A 22,276-nucleotide genomic window follows, 5' to 3' on the forward strand; every position below is an offset into this window, starting at 1 on the left:
GTTGAAAATAACAATGATTTTGTGGTTTTCCCCGAGTTCATTTCCCCACAAATCTGTAGAAATGACATGCTCTCAAAACTTTCAGCATCTCGTATAGATTTCATATCTGGACTAGTCGCTCCGTAAAAAAAAATGCATCTCCTTATTTTTTTTAATCATATGCATGTATACATATACATGGTTTCTTTTCTTTTTCTTTTTTTTTTTCTTTTTTTACTTCCAATAGTATAGCGAACATGTCAAATCAGATTAAAATATCTTTGGGAGTATATACATAAAACGAAATACTTTTTCATGAGTAGCACATTATCACAAATACACACAGGAGACAATGTCAAATAATTTTAATACCAATTACGTCCACTTTAGGCAATGCTATTCGGGGTGGGGGGTAGGGGGGGTGGGGACATGATGGAGCGAAGTAAAAGATGAATGTAACTCAATTTAAAATGCTCTGTTTATATCCTGTATGAGTTATAATAGAAAAACTATTACCTATGAAAATGTCATACTAGATAAAGATATCTGCATTTTTCTATGAACTTTATGTAAGAGGAATCACATCAACATGTAATACAGTTTATGAAAAGTCTTGGGTAAAAGTAATGATTCACATACCGATATGAATTACTAAAGCAACAAGAAATGTATTTTATGAACTTAAAAGTGCTTTTCTCAGAAGAAGAAGCAAATAATGGAAAAAAAATGTTTTTCAAAGGCGTGCCACAGAGGCACGGGACGCTCTATGAGCGTGACGGCTGATTTTGTTAAAGCGTACGACACTTTCGCCGTCATACGCCCGACAGTGCCAATGAAGTGAAATGATTTCAAGACTTTGACGCTGCAGATAAGGCCTTATATATATATATATATATATATATATAATATATATATATATATATATATATATATATATTATATATACTACATATAAACATATATATACATAACTACCTATATATATGTATATATATATATATATATATATAATATATATATATGTATGTATATATATATGTATGTATATATATATGTGTGTGTGTTTCTGTGTGTGTCTATGTAATTGAAGATGTATGTACGTGTATGTAAGTATGTGTCTGTATTCATGTAGGTATGGAAGTGTATGCATGGATATGTGCATGTGGGTAAGTGTGTATATGTATGTGTGCGTGTATGAAAGAGTATATGTGCATGTATGTAAGTGTATATATGTATGTGAGTTTATGCAATTATGGATTTATGTCGTGTATGTAAATGTATAAAGTATGTATCTGTGTTCATGTATTATCTATTTATGTATGTATGTATGTATGTGTGTGTGTGTATTTATGTATAATATATATAAATATAAATATATGTACATATATATTTACATATAAAAATATGTGTACATATATATATAGACACACATATATACACACATAAGATATATACATATATATATATATATATATATATATATATATATATATATATATATATATATACATATTATATATAATATACATATACAGTATATATACTTACACATACATATGCATATACATATAGACATATATATATATATATATATATATATATATATATATATATATATATATATATATGGATGTAAGTATTTGTATGTATATATATATACATATATATATACACAAATACATATATACATATTTACATATATACATATATATACACACATATATGTGTATGTTATATAATATATATATATATACGTACATACACATACGTATAAAAAAACCCCACCCCCCACCACATACATGTAAATACGTATATGTATGTTTATATGTATATATGTATATATATATATATACAATATACATATATACATATATGTACATATATACACACACATTATATATATATATATATATCTATATATATATATATATATATATATATGGAAGTATGTATGTATGTATGTATGTATGTATATACATATATATACACACATACATATATACACACATATATGTATGTATATAATTATAGTATATATATATACGTACATACACATACGTATATACACATACATATACATAAATACACACACATACACATAAATAAATACCACTCTAGACATTGTCAATATACTTTACTTACTCTTCATTTAATCAATGCGTGCTCATGGTGTAGTGGTTATCACATCTGTCTAACACACAGAAGGTCCCAGGTTCGACCCTGGTGAGCAAAAAACCAATTTTCTTCTAGAATTATCCAATCCCCCTTCTTACGGATGAGGAACTCCAGAGCAGTAAGAATCTACAACCGACGCCAGCGAAATCATTGCCACGAATCGGCGGCGCAGTTGCAGAAATATGCATATTTTTTTTCTTTTTTTTTTTTTGTTTTTTGACGTTTTCTCGTTGTTTTTTTTGTATTTGCAACGGGATCACTCAACCAGGATCTCTACCCTGGCTGCATCTGGGAAACTCTTGTGACTGCCGAGGTCAGCGGAATGTACAGTGGTATTCTTAGGAGAGGCTCTAGGCTCAAGAAAGGGCATTTTGTTGTTATCTAAGATTTTTATGTGAATGTTTCTATCCCTTAGATACCTTTCAATTTTAGAAGGACTACAATAGCTACACTTCTGAATACCGCCACTTTGCACTTTCAAAAAACGAGTAGAACTTGTCCATTACGCCCTATATACGAAATTCTAGCATTTGAGTTACAGAACTAGTGATCTTGCCTTGAAACATCTTAAAATATAAGAGGTCTGCCAACAGAGTTATAGAAAACCTAGCTTTCTACGCAAGGTGTCACACGGTCGACAGATTTCTGTACGTGTGCATTCCATTTCATATTGAAAACGAATTATATCTACGAGGACATTCGACCAATACTTTTCATACATACCATACTCTGCTGCACCTGCTGAAGGGCACAAATTGACCTCTCAATTCATTTTATTCACATACACACGGGATTCTCACGGAAAACCCATTTTCGTAGATGCCCAAGTGTAAAACAAGTAGTGTTTTTATTTTTGCTATTATCATATGTAACTTTGAGGGGTCAAAGTATATCCCGGGTATATGACAATCACTAAGGAACGCTGTTGAGTTTTGAATTACCCTGTGAGTCAGTTGACCTGACATCAGGAGTATCAGTTGTCAGCTATCTCCAATTCACAAGATTGTCGGGTTATACATACCAATACAATAATTTCACATTAGGAAATATTATACTAATGAGAATTACTTAAATTACTGACAACGTTATACACACACATACACATGTTTGTGTGTGTAAAACGGCATCAGCAGTTAAAGGGAACACAAATGATATATTTTATTTTGTGAAATTATTGCATTAATATGAAGAGCATGTAAACATGCGCACGTGTGTGTGTGTGTGTGTGTGTGTGTGTGTGTGTGTGTGTGTGTGTGTGTGTGTGTGTTTGATTTGTCTAAGTCTTTTGAAGACAGCGAGTGAGGTTGTCTATTTTGTTTGGTGTACCGAAAATGAAAATAAGTATGAAACAAAACTGAATACGCAACTGGTTAGATTTGGAGAGCTTAGTACCGGGTCCTGCATGAACAAAAACTTTTAAGTGGCTGCATCTTCGGACATTGAATGCAAAGGAGTTAGGGGAAACCTGTGCACTTTTCGGAGGCAATGCCAGTATATGTCGAGTTTTTGTTTTGTTTTTAACAAAGTTCCTCGGCCTTTGTACTTCAAATCATGCAATTCAGTAAACATTAGATTAAGCAATATATTGCTAAAAGAAGAGTCAAACATTTGGCAGAATGTTTTGCGGATGCAAAATATACAGCTCTATGTGATTATGAAAATACATATTGTAGTAGACAGTCAATCTGAAAATTGCTCACCATGAAGTGTGGTTTGCTTATGTTACTGTTAGTGGTTACATTCTCGCTTACAGCTGCTATCACAGAAAGTTCTCCTGCCAGTACATAGCCTCTCCATCATCAAAGCCTTAAGTCTTAAGCTAAACAAAAGGTCGGCAACTTAAAGTCTGTGAAGAGCTTAACTTCGTAGTGTTTGGAGTCATAGTGTAAATTAGGTATGTAAATACGAAATATTAAAATTTTCCTCCTTCATAATCCCAAAAGTAAATTAAATATACACAGACAAGATAAGCAAATGTACATTAATAACAATGACAACAATAGTAGCTGTCGTAGATTAAATTATATTCTTGAAGCAACTGCTCTAACTTCATGGATGGCCTAGAGGAATAAATAAAAGAGACCTGGTCACCTACACTATGCTGCCGTGACTACTTTAGTCAGTATATTAGTTATTTTTAACGGTAATTTGGACCGCTGTGTTAGTGTAGCTGATATCCATTGATCTTAAGCCCTGGAATCAATGGGTGGCTTTGGGAGGCAGTCCGTGTAGGTCTGCCTCTCCGAGAAGTCTATCGGCAGAGACAAATAACTCGGGGGGGGGGGGGGTAGACAGGTTGGTGATCCCACCGGGCCGCAGTCGGGGAGTGAACCACTGGATGCATGCAGGAAAAGCATCCGAGGGCCCCGAATGCTGATGCCAGGCCGTGTAGTTCACCGCCTACCTTTCTTTCGGGCTATGCCAGAGAGGGTGGCACCCTGACTGCCCGAGACTGCAAGGGTGGAGGAATTGAATATCCACTCTTTGCATCAGGAGGGTCGACTGCCACTACGATTAAATGATTAAACGGACGTCAGCCTTTGGAAGAAGATGTAGCCCCAGATTTATAATGTCGCGACGAAAGTAATCATTTGACTTCTTGCCTCTTCTTATTGTGTAAACTCCCACTGATGTATCTACACATGATATGAAAAATATTCTACGCAATACTCGCTTCCGTGACAGATTATTAGACGCCATGCACCCCGGTTTACTGGGGTGCATACGGTATAGTTCTGTAGTACCGGTCATTGATTGTAGTTGTCCTCTGGGTCAACTTCAGAACCCATCGGTGTCTACGTTTGCCTACGTACATACGTTCTATATAGTTTGTTATTTTTTGTATTGTGTTGTAAATAATTGTTAAGTTTTCCCTCAAATATAGGCCTTGTGGCGCAACGGATAACGCGTCTGACTACGGATCAGAAGATTCCAGGTTCGAATCCTGGCAAGGTCGTTCGACTATTTTCACTGAAGTGACTCCTACACGACCGCGCTCGTAGTATGCGTGAGAGGCCACTCGATTAAATGTCTCGCCACCAGCATAGACGTTGGTCTCCACTACGCTACTATCAGATGTAAGAAAAGTCATTAGTTTATCCTTCTTTTATACTCAAATCTTTCCTCTAGATATAATAGACCCAGAGGTTTCTTAGACTTTCTTTTGTAATTATGATTTTCATCACTTACAATAGAATTCAGAGAATACGTAAGAAATATAAGTTGATAAGTAATAAGCACTTGCTGTCATGATCATAAAGATGCATAAGTCTATTTTAGATATACATTCCTATTTGTAAATGTGCACCCAATTTAAGAGTGTCTGTAGGTGTTTGTGCACTACACATGCATGTTTAGATATACCACATAGGTATATACACACTTCTACAAAATTACATTCAATCATACAAAGACAAGTATGTGTTTGGGTTGTTTGTATGAGAGAGAAAAGAGATTAATAAATGGAAATGGGCCCATTTAAGTACCTGCTGCCTGAGTAACATCGATCGTATAGGCGTTTGTCATGCAACAAATTCCGACGATCGGGTTGGATCACAATTCATCGAAGTTCCGTCTGTGGACGATCTACGGCGGTAACATCAATAACATCCTATCAAAGCGACTTGAGCTTACGGAGAGCTGTGTGTGTAGACTCTTTGAGAGAGTGGGGGAAGGGGGGAGGGAGAGAGTGGAATAGAGAGGGAGAGGAATAGAGAGAGAGAGAGAGGGAGGGAGGGAGAGAGAGATAGAGAGAGAGAGAGAGAGAGAGAGAGAGAGAGAGAGAGAGAGAGAGAGAGAGAGAGAGAGAGAGAGAGAGAGAGAGGAGGAAGGGAGAGAGAGAGGGGAGGGAGGGAGGAAGAGAGAGAGGAGAGAGAGAGAGAGAGAGAGCAATTTAAGCACTTTATTATGCCCTTAACAAGATCTTGGCCCATATCACAAATCTTTCACAACGAGAACTGCCTTGTTCTAACATATGTGTGAATATAGTATTTAACTGAAAATTATGTAATTTTCAACCAATTCCCATGTAGGCGAGAGATCTTTCCTGCAAAATTCACCCAAAAAGTACACGAATTCCTATAGATTTTCCCACAAATATGTTAATGTTGAAATAATATAAACCTGAAAGTCAGGGATTCTCAACAAGAGGCGAATCTCACCTCCAGGAAATATTTTGAAACATTATAAATATATTTGTTATTAGGTCAATATATTAGTTGAAAATATACTATGATTCTGTGGTTTCTGAGTTCATTTCCCACAAATCCTATAAAAACGACATTCTCTCAAAACATTCAGCATCTCGTATAGATTTCATATCTGGACTAGTCGCTAAAAAAATGCATCTATATGCATCTCCATCATGATAGCAATGCTATCATGATGGAGCTAAGTAAAAGATGCAATCTGTGTAACTCAATTTAAAATGCTATGTTTATATCCTGTATGAGTTATAATTGAAAACTATTACCTTATGAAGATGTCATACTTGATAAATATATCTGCATTTTTCTATGAACTTTATGTAAGAGGAATCACATCAACATGTAATACACTTCATGAAAAGTCTTGGGTAAAAGTAATGATTCACATTCCGATATGAATTACTAAAGCAAACAAGAAATGTATTTTATGAACTTAAAAGTGTTTTTCATCAGAAGAAGAAGCAAATAACTGGAAAAAAAATGTTTTTCAAAGGCGCGCCACAGAGGCACGGGTCGCTCTGTGAGCGTGACGGCTGATTTTGTTCAAGCGGTACGACACTTTCGCCGTCGTACGCCCGACAGTGCCAATGAAGTGAAATGATTTCAAGACTTTGACGCTGCAGATAAGGCCTTATAGATATATATATATATATGTATATATATGTATATATATATATATATATATATATATATATATATATATGTATATATATATATACATATATACATATAAACATATATATATGTATATATATATGTATATATTTATATACATATATACATATAAACATATATACATATATACATATAAACATTATATACATAACTACCTATATATATATATATATATATATATATATATATATATATATATATATATATATGTATATATATATATACATATATACATATAAACATATATATATGTATATATATATGTATATATTTATATACATATATACATATAAACATATATATACATAACTACCTATATATATATATATTATATATATATATATATATATATATATATATATGTTTTTGTATGTATATATATACATATATATACACACAAATACATATATACATATTTACATATATACATATATATACACACATATATGTGTATGTATATATATAATATATATATATATATACGTACACACACATACGTATATAGACATACATGTAAATACGTATATGTATGTATATATGTATATATGTATATATATACATATATACATATATACATATATGTACATATATATACACACACATTATATATATATATATATATATATAGATATATATATATATATATATATGTATGTGTATGTGTATATGTGTATATATATATATATATATATACACACATACATATATACACACATATATGTATGTATATATATATATAGTATATATATACGTACATACACATACGTATATACACATACATATACATAAATACACACACATACACATAAATAAATACCACTCTAGACATTGTCAATATAGTTTACTTACTCTGCATTCAACCAATGCGTGCTCATGGTGTAGTGGTTATCACATCTGTCTAACACACAGAAGGTCCCAGGTTCGAGCCCTGGTGAGCACAATTTTCTTCTAGAATGATCCAATCCTCCCCTTCTTACGAATGAGGAACTCCCAGAGCAGTAAGAATCTACAACCGACGCCAGCGAAATCATTGCCACGAATCGGCGGCGCAGTTGCAGAAACATGCATGTGGGGAACTCTTGTGACTGCCGAGGTCAGCGGAATGTACAGTGGTATTCTTAGGAAAGGCTCTAGGCTTAAGAAAGAGCATTTTGATGTTATCTAAGATTTTTAGGTGAATGTTTCTATCCCTTAGATACCTTTCAATTTTAGAAGGACTACAATAGCTACACTTCCTGAATACACGCCACTTTGCACTCTCAAAAAGGAGTAGAACTTGTCCATTACGCCTTTTATACGAAATTCTAGCATTTGAGTTGTAGAACTAGAGATCTTGCTTCAAAATATCCTCAAATATAAGAGGTCTGCCAACAGAGTTATAGAAAACCTAGCTTTCTACGCAAGGAGTCACACGGTCGGCAGATTTCTGTACGTGTGCATTCCATTTCAATATTGAAAACGAATTATATCTACGAGGACATTCGACCAATACTTTTCATACATATCATACTCTGCTGCACCTGCTGAAGGGCACAAGTTGACCTCTCAATTCATTTTATTCACATACACACGGGATTCTCACGGAAACCCATTTTCGTAGATGCCCAAGTGTAAAACAAGTAGTGTTTTGATTTTTGCTATTATTCATATGTAACTTTGAGGGGTCAAAGTATATCCCAGGGTATATGACACATCACTAAGGGACGCTGTTGAGTTTTGAATTACCCTGTGAGTCAGTTGACCTGACATCAGGAGTATCAGTTGTCAGCTATCTCCAATTCACAAGATTGTCGGGTTATACATACCAATACAATAATTTCACATTGGGAAATATTATACTAATGAGAATTACTAAAATTACTGACAACGTTATACACACATACACATGTTTGTGTGTGTAAAAGGGAACACAATTGATATATTTTATTTTGTGAAATTATTACATTAATATGAATAGCATGTACACATGCGCACGTGTGTATATATATATATATATATATATATATGTGTGTGTGTGTGTGTGTGTGTGTGTGTGTGTGTTTGATTTGTCTAAGTCTTTTGAAGACAGCGAGTGAGGTTGTCTATTTTGTTTGGTGCACCGAAAATGAAAATAAGTATGAAACAAAACTGAATACGCAACTGGTTAGATTTGGAGAACTTAGTACCGGGTCCTGCATTAACAAAAACTTTTAAGTGGTTGCATCTTCGGACATTGTATGCAAAGGAGTTAAGGGAAACCTGTGCATTTTTCGGAGGCAATGCCCGTATATGGCGAGTTTTTGTTTTGTTTTTAACAAAGTTCCTCGGCCTTTGAACTTCAAAGCAATCATGGAATTCAGTAAATATTAGATTAAGCAATATATTGCTAAAAGAAGAGTCAAACATTTGGCAGAATGTTTTGCGGATGCAAAATATACAGCTCTATGTGATTATGAAAATACATATTGTAGTAGACAGTCAATTTGAAAACTGCTCACCATGAAGTGTGGTTTGCTTATGTTAATGTTAGTGCTTACCTTCTCGCTTACAGCTGCCATCACGGAAAGTTCCCCTGCCAATACATAGCCTCTCCATCATCAAGACCTTAAGTCTTAAGCTAAACAAAAGGTCGGCAACTTAAAGTCTGTGAAGAGCCTAACTTAGCAGTGTTTGGAGCCATAGTGTAAATTAGGTATGTATATACGAAGTATTAAAATTTTCCTGTTTCATAATCCCAAAAGTAAGTTAAATATACACAGACAAGATAAGCAAATGCACTTTAATAACAATGACAACAATAGTAGCTGTCATAAATTAAATTATATTCTTGAAGCAACTACTCTAACTTCATGGATGGCCTAGAGGAGGAAATAAAAGAGACCTGGTCACCTACACTATGGTGCCGTGACTACTTTAGTCAGTATTTTGGTTATTTTTAACGGTAATTTGGACCGCTGTGTTAGTGTAGCTGATATCCATTGATCTTAAGCCCTGGAATCAATGGGTGGCTTTGGGAGGCAGTCCGTGTCGGTCTGCCTCTCCGAGAAGCCTATCGGCAGAGACAAATGACTCGGGGGGAGGGTAGGCAGGTTGGTGATCCCACCGGGCCGCAGTCGGGGAGTGAACCACTGGATGCATGCAGGAAAAGCATCCGAGGGCCCCGAATGCTGATGCCAGGCCGTGTAGTCCACCGCCTACCTTTCTTTCGGGCTATGCCAGAGAGGGTGGCTCCCTGACTGCCCGAGACTGCGAGGATGGAGGAATTGAATATCCACTCTTTGCACCAGGAGGATCGACTGCCACTACGATTAAATGATTAAACGGACGTCAGCCTTTGGAAGAAGATGTAGCCCCAGACGATGAGCTTATAATGTCGCGACGAAAGTAATCATTTGACTTCTTGCCTCTTCTTATTGTGTAAACTCCCACTGATGATATGATATGAAAAATATTCTACGCAATACTCGCTTCCGTGACAGATTATTAGACGCCATGCACCCCGGTTTACTGGGGTGCATACGGTATAGTTCTGTAGTACCGGTCATTGATTGTAGTTATCCTCTGGGTCAACTTCAGAACCCATCGGTGTCTACGTTTGCCTATGTACATACGTTCTATATAGTTTGTTATTTTTTGTATTGTTCTAAATAATTATTTTTTGTATTATGTTCTAAATAATTGTTAAATTTTCTCTTAAATATGGGCCTTGTGGCGCAACGGATAACGCGTCTGACTACGGATCAGAAGATTCCAGGTTCGAATCCTGGCAAGGTCGTTCGACTATTTTCACTGAAGTGACTCCTACACGACCGCGCTCGTAGTATGCGTGAGAGGCCACTCGATTAAATGCCTCGCCACCAGCATAGACATTGGTCTCCACTACGCTACTATCAGATATAAGAAAAGTCATTAGTTTAGCCTTCTTTTATACTCAAATCTTTCCTCTAGATATAATAGACCCAGAGGTTTCTTAGACTTTCTTTTGTAATTATGATTTTCATCACTTACAATAGAATTAAGAGAATACGTAAGAAATATAAGTTGATAAGTAATAAGCACTTGCTGTCATGATCATAAAGATGCATAAGTCTATTTTAGATGTACTTTCCTATTTGTAAATGTGCACCCAATTTAAGAGTGTCTGTAGGTGTTTGTGCACTACACATGCATGTTTAGATATACCACATAGGTATATACACACTTCTACAAAATTACATTCAATCATACAAAGACAAGTATGTGTTTGGGTTGTTTGTATGAGAGAGAAAAGAGATTAATAAATGGAAATGGGCCCATATAAGTACCTGCTGCCTGAATCGTGAGTAACATCGATCGTATAGGCGTATGCCATGCAACAAATTCCGACGATCCGGTTGGTAGGATCATAATTCATCGAAGTTCCGTCTGTGGACGATCTACGGCGGTAACATCAATAACATCCTATCAAAACGACTTGAGCTTACGGAGAGCTGTGTGTGTAGACTCTTTGAGAGAGTGAGGGAGAGAGTGAGGGAAAGGGGGGAGGGAGAGAGGGAGTGGAATAGAGAGGGAGAGGAATAGAGAGGGAGGGAGAGCGAGAGAGAGAGAGAGGGAGGGAGAGGGAGGGAGGAAGGAAGAGAGAGAAAGAGAGAGAGGGGAGGGAGGGAGAGAGAGAGGGGAGGGAGGGAGGGAGGGAGAGAGAGAGGGGAGAAAGGGAGAAAGAGAGGGGAGGGAGGGAGGGAGAGAGAGAGAGAGAGAGCAATTTAAGCACTTTATTATGCCCTTAACAAGATCTTGGCCCATATCACAAATCTTTCACAACGAGAACTGCCTTGTTCTAACATATGTGTGAACATAGTATTTAACTGAAAATTATGTAATTTTCAACCAATTCCCTTGTAGGCGAGAGATCTCTCCTGCAAAATTCACCCAAAAAGTACACGAATTCCTATAGATTTTCCCACAAATATGTTAATGTTGAAACAATATAAACCTTACAGTCAGGGATTCTCAACAAGAGGAGAATTTCACCTCCAGGAAATATTTTGAAACATTATAAATATATTTGTTATTAGGTCAATATATTAGTTGAAAATATACTATGATTCTGTGGTTTTGAGTTCATTTCCCACAAATCCTGTAAAAATGACATTCTCTCAAAACTTTCAGCATCTCGTATAAATTTCATATCTGGACTAGTCGCTAAAAAAATGCATCTCCTTATTTTTTTTTTTTAATCACATGCATGTATATATATATACATGGTTTCTTTTTTTTTTTTTTTTTTTTTTTTTACTTCCAATAGTATAGCGAGCATGTCAAATCAGATTAAAATATCCTTTGGGAGTATATACATAAAACGAAATACTTATTCATGAGTACACACATAATCACAAATACACACAGGAGACAATGTCAAATAATTCTAATACCAATTTACGTCCACTGTAGGCAATGCTATCATGATGGAGCGAAGTAAAAGATGCAATCTGTGTAATTCAATTTAAAATGCTCTGTATACATCCTGTATGAGTTATAATTGACAACTATTATCTTATGAAAATGTCATACTAGATGAAGATATCTGCATTTTTCTATGAACTTTATGTGAGAGGAATCACATCAACATGTAATACACTTCAAGAAAAGTCTTGGGTAAAAGTAATGATTCACATTCCGATATGAATTACTAAAGCAAACAAGAAATGTATTTTATGAACTTAAAAGTGTTTTTCATCAGAAGAAGAAGCAAATAACTGGAAAAAAAAATGTTTTCAGAGGCGCGCCACAGAGGAATGGGTCGCTCTGTGAGCGTGACGGCTGGTTTTGTTCAAGCGGTACGACACTTTCGCCGTCGTACGCCCGACAGTGCCAATGAAGTGAAATGATTTCAAGACTTTGACGCTGCAGATAAGGCCTTATATATATATATATATATATATATATATATATATATATATATATATACATACACATATATACATATAAACATATATATACATAACTACCTATATATGTATATACATATATATATATATATATATATATATATATATATATATATATATATATATATATATATATATATATATATATACTCACATACATATATACTCTTACATACATGCATTTATACACTTACATACATGCATATATCCATATATACTCTTACATACATACATGAATACAGACACATACATGCATTTACATACACGTACATACATCTTCAATTGCATACACACAGACACAAACACACATATATATACATACACACACACACACACACACACACAACACATATATATACATATATATATATATATAATATATATATATATATATATGTGTATGTATGTGTGTTGTGTTGTGTGTGTGTGTGTGTGTGTGTGTGTGTGTGTGTATATATATGTGTGTTTGTGTCTGTGTGTATGCAATTGAAGATGTATGTACGTGTATGTAAATGCATGTAAGTATGTGTCTGTATTCATGTATGTATGTAAGTGTATATATGGATATATGCATGTATGTAAGTGTATATATGTATATATGCATGTATGTAAGTGTATATATGCATGTATGTAAGAGTATATCTGTATGTGAGTGTATGCAATTATGGATGTATGTACGTGTATGTAAATGTATGAAAGTATATATCTGTGTTCATGTATGTATCTATTTATGTATGTATGTATGTTTGTGTGTGTGTGTATTTATGTATATATATACATATATAAATATATGTACATATATATACACACACATTATATATATATATATATATATATATATATATATATATATATATATATGTATATATATATATATATATATATATATATATATATATATATATATATATATATGTATATATATTATATATACACATATTATATATACACATACATATACAGTATATATACTTACACATACATATGCATATACATATAGACATATACATATATATATATATATATATATATATATATATATATATATATATATATATATATATATATATGTATGTATGTATATATATATATATATATATATATATATATATATATATATATATATATATATATATATATATATATGTATGTATGTATGTATTTGTATGTATATATATACATATATATACACACAAATACATATATACATATTTACATATATACATATATATACATATATGTGTATGTATATATATAATATATATATAAACGTACATACACATACGTTTATACACATACATGTAAATACGTATATGTATGTATATATGTATATATGTATATATATACATATATACATATATACATATATACATATATACATATATACATATATACATATCTTTCTTCTTCTACTGGCTTTTCCCAATTTACTCGGGGTCGCCGGCACGGATCCGCCTCCTCCATGTCGTCCTCCATAATGCATCGCTCTCTGTCACCCCTTTCGCTATTTTGTCCTCTTTCACGCAATCCTCCCACCTTCTTTTGGGCCTTCCCCTCTTCCTCCTCCCAACAGTCATCCGTCTAACCCTCTTCCCTACATAATCTCCATTTCTTCTCACTACGTGTCCCAGCCACCTCAATCTGCTTTCTCTCAACTTTTCCGATATTACTGCAACTTTCAATCTTTCTCTAATGTCCTCATTTCTTACTTTATCCAACTTTGTGAACCCCAGTGACCACCTCAGCATCTTCATTTCGGCTACCTGTATTTTCTTCTCCTGTGCTTTCGTCACAGCCACCGCCTCCATGCCATAGATCATTGCTGGTCTTACTATGGTCTTGTACATTTTCCTTTCACCACATCTGACACTTTTCTATCGCACATCACCCCTGTTACTTTCTTCCACGCACCCCAACCTGCTTGTATGCGTTTTGTGACTTCCCTGTCCGAACCTCCATCTTCCTGCACTGTGGAGCCAAGGTACTTAAACTCTTTTACCTGGTTCACGTCCTCACCCTGTATCTTTACCGGTGTTACATCCTCATCATCATCCTCTACGTCCTCTTCTCCTACCTTCATCTTCAAATACTCGGTCTTCTGTCTACTGACTCTCATTCCTCTGGTCTCCATTGCATTCCTCCAAAGCTCTAATCTCAGCTCTACCTCCTCCTTCGTCTTCCCGCACACCACTACATCGTCCGCAAACAGCATATCCCACGGGGCTTCCCTCTGGACTACCTCCGTCATGCAATCCATAATCACTGCAAACAAGAATGGGCTAAGTGCTGACCCTTGATGCAGCCCCACCTCAAACTCCTCCGTATCACCCGCTGCACACCTCCCCACAGTCTTACTGCTCTCATACATATCTTGTATCAACCTGATGTATTTCTCTTCCACCCCCCTCAGTCTCAAACAATTCCATACCTCTTGTCTCGGTACCCGATCGTAAGCTTTCTCTAGATCAATGAAGATACAATGTAGTTCTTCTTGCCCCTCCCTGTGCTTCTCCATTATCTGCCTGAGCGCAAAAATTGCGTCAGTTGCGCTTCTATTTGGCATAAACCCAAACTGTTGGTCAGACACCTCCACTCTACTCCTCAATCTCTTGTCTATGATCCTTTCCCACATCTTTAGGGTATGTGAGGTTAGTTTGATGCCCCGGTAGTTTCCACAATCCTGTATGTCCCCTTTGTTCTTGAAAATGGGTATGAGAGTACTATCTCTCCATTCATCTGGCATATGCTCCGTCTCCAAGATGTTTCTGAATACCTCTGTTAGCCACCTCACTGCTGTTCTGCCCCATAGCCTTCCATGCTTCGACTGGTATATCATCCGGTCCCACCGCTTTACCATTCTTCATCCTTTTTATTGCTGTTGTCACTTCCATTTCTCCAACCTCCTCTATCTCTCCTTCTTCTGCAGCTTCAATCACTAGTTCTACTCTTGGGTTCTCTACATTCATCAATTGTTGGTAGTACTCCTTCCATCTTTCTTTTATCTGTTTGCCGTCTGTCAACACTAGTCCTTCACCATCTTTTATCCTCTTAGCTTGGTATACATCTTGCGCCTCCTTATGTTTCTGCTTGGCTATCCTGATAGCTTTCCTTTGCCCATCTTGCCCGTCTAGGCTACTATACAACTCCTAGTACGCTTTGCTTTCGGCTTTTGCCACTTCTCTTTTCGCTTTCTTATTTGCCTCTTTAAAGGCTACAATAGTTTCCTCACATCTATTTAGATCTCTCTCCTTCTTTTCTCGCTTGTCCCTGATCGCATCCTGCACCTCGGTGTTCCACCACCACGTCTCTTCTTTCTTCCCTTTCCTGCCTGAAGTACGCCCTAGTACCTCGACAGCCGTTTCCCGTACTACCCCACTCAATGTGCTCCACTCTTTCCGCTCTTCCATATCCAATTTCCTCTCCACCTCCTGGACAAATTTATTTCGATGTTCCTCTTCGTTTAACTTCCACCAGCGCGTTTTCTTTGTTCCACATTCGCTTCTTTTAATCTGTTGTTTCATCTTTACCTTGCAGACTACCAGCTTGTGCTGTTTAGCCACCGCTTCTTTTGGCAGGACATAGCAATCCTGTATTGTCTTCAGTTCCCTTCTCTTGCACATGATGTAGTCCACCTGTGTACTTTGTCCCCCGCTAGTATAAGTTGCTCGTCGGGTCAATCTCTTTTGGAAGTAGGTGTTAACTACTGCCATGCTTTTTGCTGTTGCAAAGTCCACAATTTTGTCTCCTCCTTCGTTCCGTATTCCGACACCGTACTTTCCCGTAACCTCTGTGTCCAAGCTCCCTTCCCCGACATGACCGTTGAAGTCACCTGCTACCCACGTCACCTCTGCATCTGGTATCTTCAGCATCACATCCCCAAGCTGTTCCCAGAAGTCGTCTTTCTCTTCATCCGTACACCCCACTTGAGGAGCGTAGATGCAAACCACATTCATAGTGGTTTCTGACACCTCGATCTTGACCCATATTATTCTGTCGGATGTTCTGTTTACCTGCACCACTCCTTCTTTCATTTCCGGACTCAGCACCACTCCAACACCGTTTCTTTTGTTGTTTTCCCCCACGTAGTACAACTTATAGCTGTTTCCCAGTTCTTTGGCTTTTTGCCCTTTCCACCTTGTTTCCTGCACACACAACACGTCTATTTTCTTCCTCTACATTACATCCACCACTTCACGTCCCCTTCCGGTCATTGTACCCACGTTCAGTGTTGCGATGACCACCGTTCTGTCTACATTCTTTGACTTCCTCCTTTCACCCCTATGAGCTATCTTCTTTAGTCTTACCCGCTCCTGGTAAGGTAGCCGTCGCTCACTTCTCACAGCTTTACGGCGATCTTGCTGCGCATCGCTTGTGGGGAATGCCCTAGCATTATTGTCTTTCCTCTGGTTCCGTGTCATATTGTGTTTGGCAAAGGTTTTAAAGCCGAATGCCCTTCCTGCCGCCAACCCTCCCCATTTACCCGGGCTTGGGACCGGCACTTCCACGGCACTGGATTGTGAGGCTTCAGTGGCTGGGTTCTATACATATACATATATACATATATGTACATATATATACACACACATTATATATATATATATACATATACATATACATATATATATATGTATGTATGTATGTATATATATACATATATATACACACATACATATACACACATATATGTATGTATATATATATAGTATATATATACGTACATACACATACGTATATTCACATACATATACATAAATACACACACATACACATAAATAAATACACACACACATTTCATAATGTTGATCCTACACCGTTACCCTGAAATTTTAGTTTATTGTGTATAAATATTCAGATGTATCGTCCTCTAATTAGGCTACCACTCTAGACATTGTCAATATAGTTTACTTACTCTGCATGGAAACAATACGTGCTCATGGTGTAGTGGTTATCACATCTGTCTAACACACAGAAGGTCCCAGGTTCGAGCCCTGGTGAGCACACTTTTCTTCTAGAATTATCCAATCCTCCCCTTCTTACGGATGAGGAACTCCCAGAGCAGTAAGAATCTACAGCCGACGCCAGCGAAATCATTGCCACGAATCGGCGGCACAGTTACAGAAATATGCATGTGGGAAACTCTCTTGTGACTGCCGAGGTCAGCGGAATGTACAGTGGTATTCTTAGGAAAGGCTCTAGGCTCAAGAAAGAGCATTTTGATGTTATCTAAGATTTTTAGGTGAATGTTTCTATCCCTTAGATACCTTTCAATTTTAGAAGGACTACAATAGCTACACTTCCTGAATACCCGCCACTTTGCACTTTCAAAAAGGAGTAGAACTTGTCCATTACGCCCTCTATACGAAATTCTAGCATTTGAGTTGCAGAACTAGTGATCTTGCCTCAAAATATCCTCAAATATAAGAGGTCTGCCAACAGAGTTATAGAAAACCTAGCTTTCTACGCAAGGTGTCACACGGTCGACAGATTTCTGTACGTGTGCATTCCATTTCAATATTGAAAACGAATTATATCTACGAGGACATTCGACCAATACTTTTCATACATACCATACTCTGCTGCACCTGCTGAAGGGCACAAGTTGACCTCCCAATTCATTTTATTCATATACACACGGGATTCTCAGGAAACCCATTTTCGTAGATGCCCAAGTGTAAAACAAGTAGTGTTTTGATATTTGTTATTATTCATATGTAACTTTGAGGGGTCAAAGTATATCCCAGGGTATATGACACATCACTAAGGGACGCTGTTGAGTTTTGAATTACCCTGTGAGTCAGTTGACCTGACATCAGGAGTATCAGTTGTCAGCTATCTCCAATTCACAAGATTGTCGGGTTATACATACCAATACAATAATTTCACATTAGGAAATATTATACTAATTAGAATTACTAAAATTACTGACAACGTTATACACACATACACATGTTTGTGTGTGTAAAATGGTATCAGCAGTTAAAGGGAACACAATTGATATATTTTATTTTGTGAAATTATTACATTAATATGAATAGCATGTAAACATGCGCACGTGTGTGTGTGTATATATATATACATATATATATATATATATATATATATATATATATATATATATATATATATGTTTGATTTGTCTAAGTCTTTTGAAGACAGCGAGTGAGGTTGTCTATTTTGTTTGGTGTACCGAAAATGAAAATAAGTATGAAACAAAACTGAATACGCAACTGGTTAGATTTGGAGAACTTGGTACCGGGTCCTGCATGAACAAAACTTTTAAGTGGCTGCATCTTCGGACATTGAATGCAAAGGAGTTAGGGGAAACCTGTGCACTTTTCGGAGGCAATGCCAGTATATGGTGAGTTTTTGTTTTGTTTTTAACAAAGTTCCTCGGCCTTTGAACTTCAAAGCAATCATGGAATTCAGTAAACATTAGATTAAGCAATATATTGCTAAAAGAAGAGTCAAACATTTGGCAGAATGTTTTGCGGATGCAAAATATACAGTCCTATGTGATTATGAAAATACATATTGTAGGAGACGGTCAATTTGAAAATTGCTCACCATGTTAATGTTATGTTATGCTTATGTTAATGTTAGTGCTTACCTTCTCGCTTACAGCTGCCATCACGGAAAGTTCCCCTGCCAATACATAACCTCTCCATCATCAAGACCTTAAGTCTTAAGCTAAACAAAAGGTCGGCAATTTAAAGTCTGTGAAGAGCTTAACTTAGCAGTGTTTGGAGCCATAGTGAAAATCAGGTTTTGTAAATACGAAATATTAAAATTTTCCTGCTTCATAATCCCAAAAGTAAGTTAAATATACACAGACAAGATAAGCAAATGCACTTTAATAACAATGACAACAATAGGAGCTGTCGTAGATTAAATTATATTCTTGAAGCAACTGCTCTAACTTCATGGATGGCCTAGAGGAGTAAATAAAAGAGACCTGGTCACCTACACTATGCTGCCGTGACTACTTTAGTCAGTATTATGGTTATTTTTAACGTTAATTTGGACCGCTGTGTTACTGTAGCTGATATCTATTGATCTTAAGCCCTGGAATCAATGGGTGGCTTTGGGAGGCAGTCCGTGTCGGTCTGCCTCTCCGAGAAGCCTATCGGCAGTGAGACAAATGACTCGGGGAGGGGGGGGGGGGCAGGTTGGTGATCCCACCGGACCGCAGTCGGGGAGTGAACCACTGGATGCATGCAGGAAAAGCATCCGAGGGCCCCGAATGCTGATGCCAGGCCGTGTAGTCCACCGCCTACCTTTCTTTCGGGCTATGCCGGAGAGGGTGGCAGCCTGACTGCCCGAGACTGCGAGGATGGAGGAATTGAATATCCACTCTTTGCACCAGGAGGATCGACTGCCACTACGATTAAATGATTAAACGGACGTCAGCCTTTGGAAGATGTAGCCCCAGACGATGAGCTTATAATGTCGCGACGAAAGTAATCATTTGACTTCTTGCCTCTTCTTATTGTGTAAACTCCCACTGATGTATCTACACATGATATGGAAGATATTCTACGCAATACTCGCTTCCGTGACAGATTATTAGACGCCATGCACCCCGGTTTACTGGGGTGCATACGGTATAGTTCTGTAGTACCGGTCATTGATTGTAGTTATCCTCTGGGTCAACTTCAGAACCCATCGGTGTCTACGTTTGCCTATGTACATACGTTCTATATAGTTTGTTATTTTTTGTATTATGTTCTAAATAATTGTTAAATTTTCCCTTAAATATGGGCCTTGTGGCGCAACGGATAACGCGTCTGACTACGGATCAGAAGATTCCAGGTTCGAATCCTGGCAAGGTCGTTCGACTATTTTCACTGAAGTGACTCCTACACGACCGCACTCGTAGTATGCGTGAGAGGCCACTCGATTAAATGTCTCGCCACCAGCATAGACGTTGGTCTCCACTACGCTACTATCAGATGTAAGAAAAGTCATTAGTTTATCCTTCTTTTATACTCAAATCTTTCCTCTAGATATAATAGACCCAGAGGTTTCTTAGACTTTCTTTGTAATTATGATTTTCATCACTTACAATAGAATTAAGAGAATACGTAAGAAATATAAGTTGATAAGTAATAAGCACTTGCTGTCATGATCATAAAGTTGCATAAGTCTATTTTAGATGTACATTCCTATTTGTAAATGTGCACCCAATTTAAGAGTGTCTGTAGGTGTTTGTACACTACACATGCATGTTTAGATATACCACATAGGTATATACACACTTCTACAAAATTACATTCAATCATACAAAGACAAGTATGTGTTTGGGTTGTTTGTATGAGAGAGAAAAGAGATTAATAAATGGAAATGGGCCCATATAAGTACCTGCTGCCTGAATCGTGAGTAACATCGATCGTATAGGCGTTTGTCATGCAACAAATTCCGACGATCGGGTTGGTAGGATCCTAATTCATCGAAGTTCCGTCTGTGGACGATCTACGTCGGTAGCATCAGTAACATCCTATCAAAACGACTTGAGCTTACGGAGAGCTGTGTGTGTAGACTCTTTGAGAGAGTGAGGGAGAGAGTGAGGGAAGGGGGGAGGGAGAAAGAGAGTGGAATAGAGAGGGAGAGGAATGGGGAGAGAGAGAGAGGGAGAGAGAGAGAGAGAGAGAGAGAGAGAGAGAGAGAGAGAGAGAGAGAGAGAGAGAGAGAGAGAGAGAGAGAGAGAGAGAGAGGGGGGGGGGGGAGACAGAGGGGAAGGAGGGAGGGAGAGAGAGAGGTGAGAGAGAGAGAGAGCAATTTAAGCACTTTATTATGCCCTTAACAAGATCTTGGCCCATATCACAAATCTTTCACAACGAGAACTCCCTTGTTCTAACATATGTGTGAACATAGTATTTAACTGAAAATTATGTAATTTTCAAGCAATTCCCATGTAGGCGAGAGATCTCTCCTGCAAAATTCACCAAAAAAGTACACGAATTCCTATAGATTTTTCCACAAATATGTTAATGTTGAAATAATATAAACCTTAAAGTCAGGGATTCTCAACAAGAGGCAAATTTCACCCCGAGGAAATATTTTGAAACATTATAAATATATTTGTAGAGTTATTAGGTCTATATATTAGTTGAAAATATACAATGATTCTGTGGTTTCTGAGTTCATTTCCCACAAATCCTGTAAAAATGACATTCTCTCAAAACTTTCAGTATCTCGTATAGATTTCATATCTGGACTAGTCGCTAAAAAAAATGCATCTCCTTATTTTTTAAATCATATGCATGAATACGTATACATTTTTTTTTTTTTTTTTTTACTTCCAATATTATAGCGAACATGTCAAATCAGATTAAAATA

The 22,276-nt window shown here is 36.6% G+C and overlaps 6 non-coding genes across 6 annotated transcripts; all 6 read left to right on the forward strand.

Annotated features, from left to right (window-relative positions):
* Positions 1-2,139: 2,139 nt before the first annotated feature.
* TRNAV-AAC (transfer RNA valine (anticodon AAC)) lies at positions 2,140-2,211 on the forward strand. Its single transcript has one exon. It is a non-coding gene; the product is annotated as a tRNA-Val (tRNA).
* A 2,826-nt stretch (positions 2,212-5,037) lies between these two features.
* TRNAR-ACG (transfer RNA arginine (anticodon ACG)) lies at positions 5,038-5,110 on the forward strand. The gene has a single exon. It is a non-coding gene; the product is annotated as a tRNA-Arg (tRNA).
* Positions 5,111-7,901: 2,791 nt separating this feature from the next.
* TRNAV-AAC (transfer RNA valine (anticodon AAC)) lies at positions 7,902-7,974 on the forward strand. Its single transcript has one exon. It is a non-coding gene; the product is annotated as a tRNA-Val (tRNA).
* Positions 7,975-10,715: 2,741 nt separating this feature from the next.
* On the forward strand, positions 10,716-10,788 carry TRNAR-ACG (transfer RNA arginine (anticodon ACG)). Its single transcript has one exon. It is a non-coding gene; the product is annotated as a tRNA-Arg (tRNA).
* Positions 10,789-17,867: 7,079 nt separating this feature from the next.
* Positions 17,868-17,940, forward strand: TRNAV-AAC (transfer RNA valine (anticodon AAC)). The gene has a single exon. It is a non-coding gene; the product is annotated as a tRNA-Val (tRNA).
* Positions 17,941-20,697: 2,757 nt separating this feature from the next.
* TRNAR-ACG (transfer RNA arginine (anticodon ACG)) lies at positions 20,698-20,770 on the forward strand. The gene has a single exon. It is a non-coding gene; the product is annotated as a tRNA-Arg (tRNA).
* Positions 20,771-22,276: the final 1,506 nt, after the last annotated feature.

The sequence above is a fragment of the Penaeus japonicus genome, unplaced genomic scaffold (genome assembly GCF_977035675.1).
Source record: "Penaeus japonicus unplaced genomic scaffold, GWHDUDI00000001_assembly GWHDUDI00000012, whole genome shotgun sequence".
Taxonomy (NCBI): Eukaryota; Metazoa; Arthropoda; class Malacostraca; order Decapoda; family Penaeidae; genus Penaeus; species Penaeus japonicus.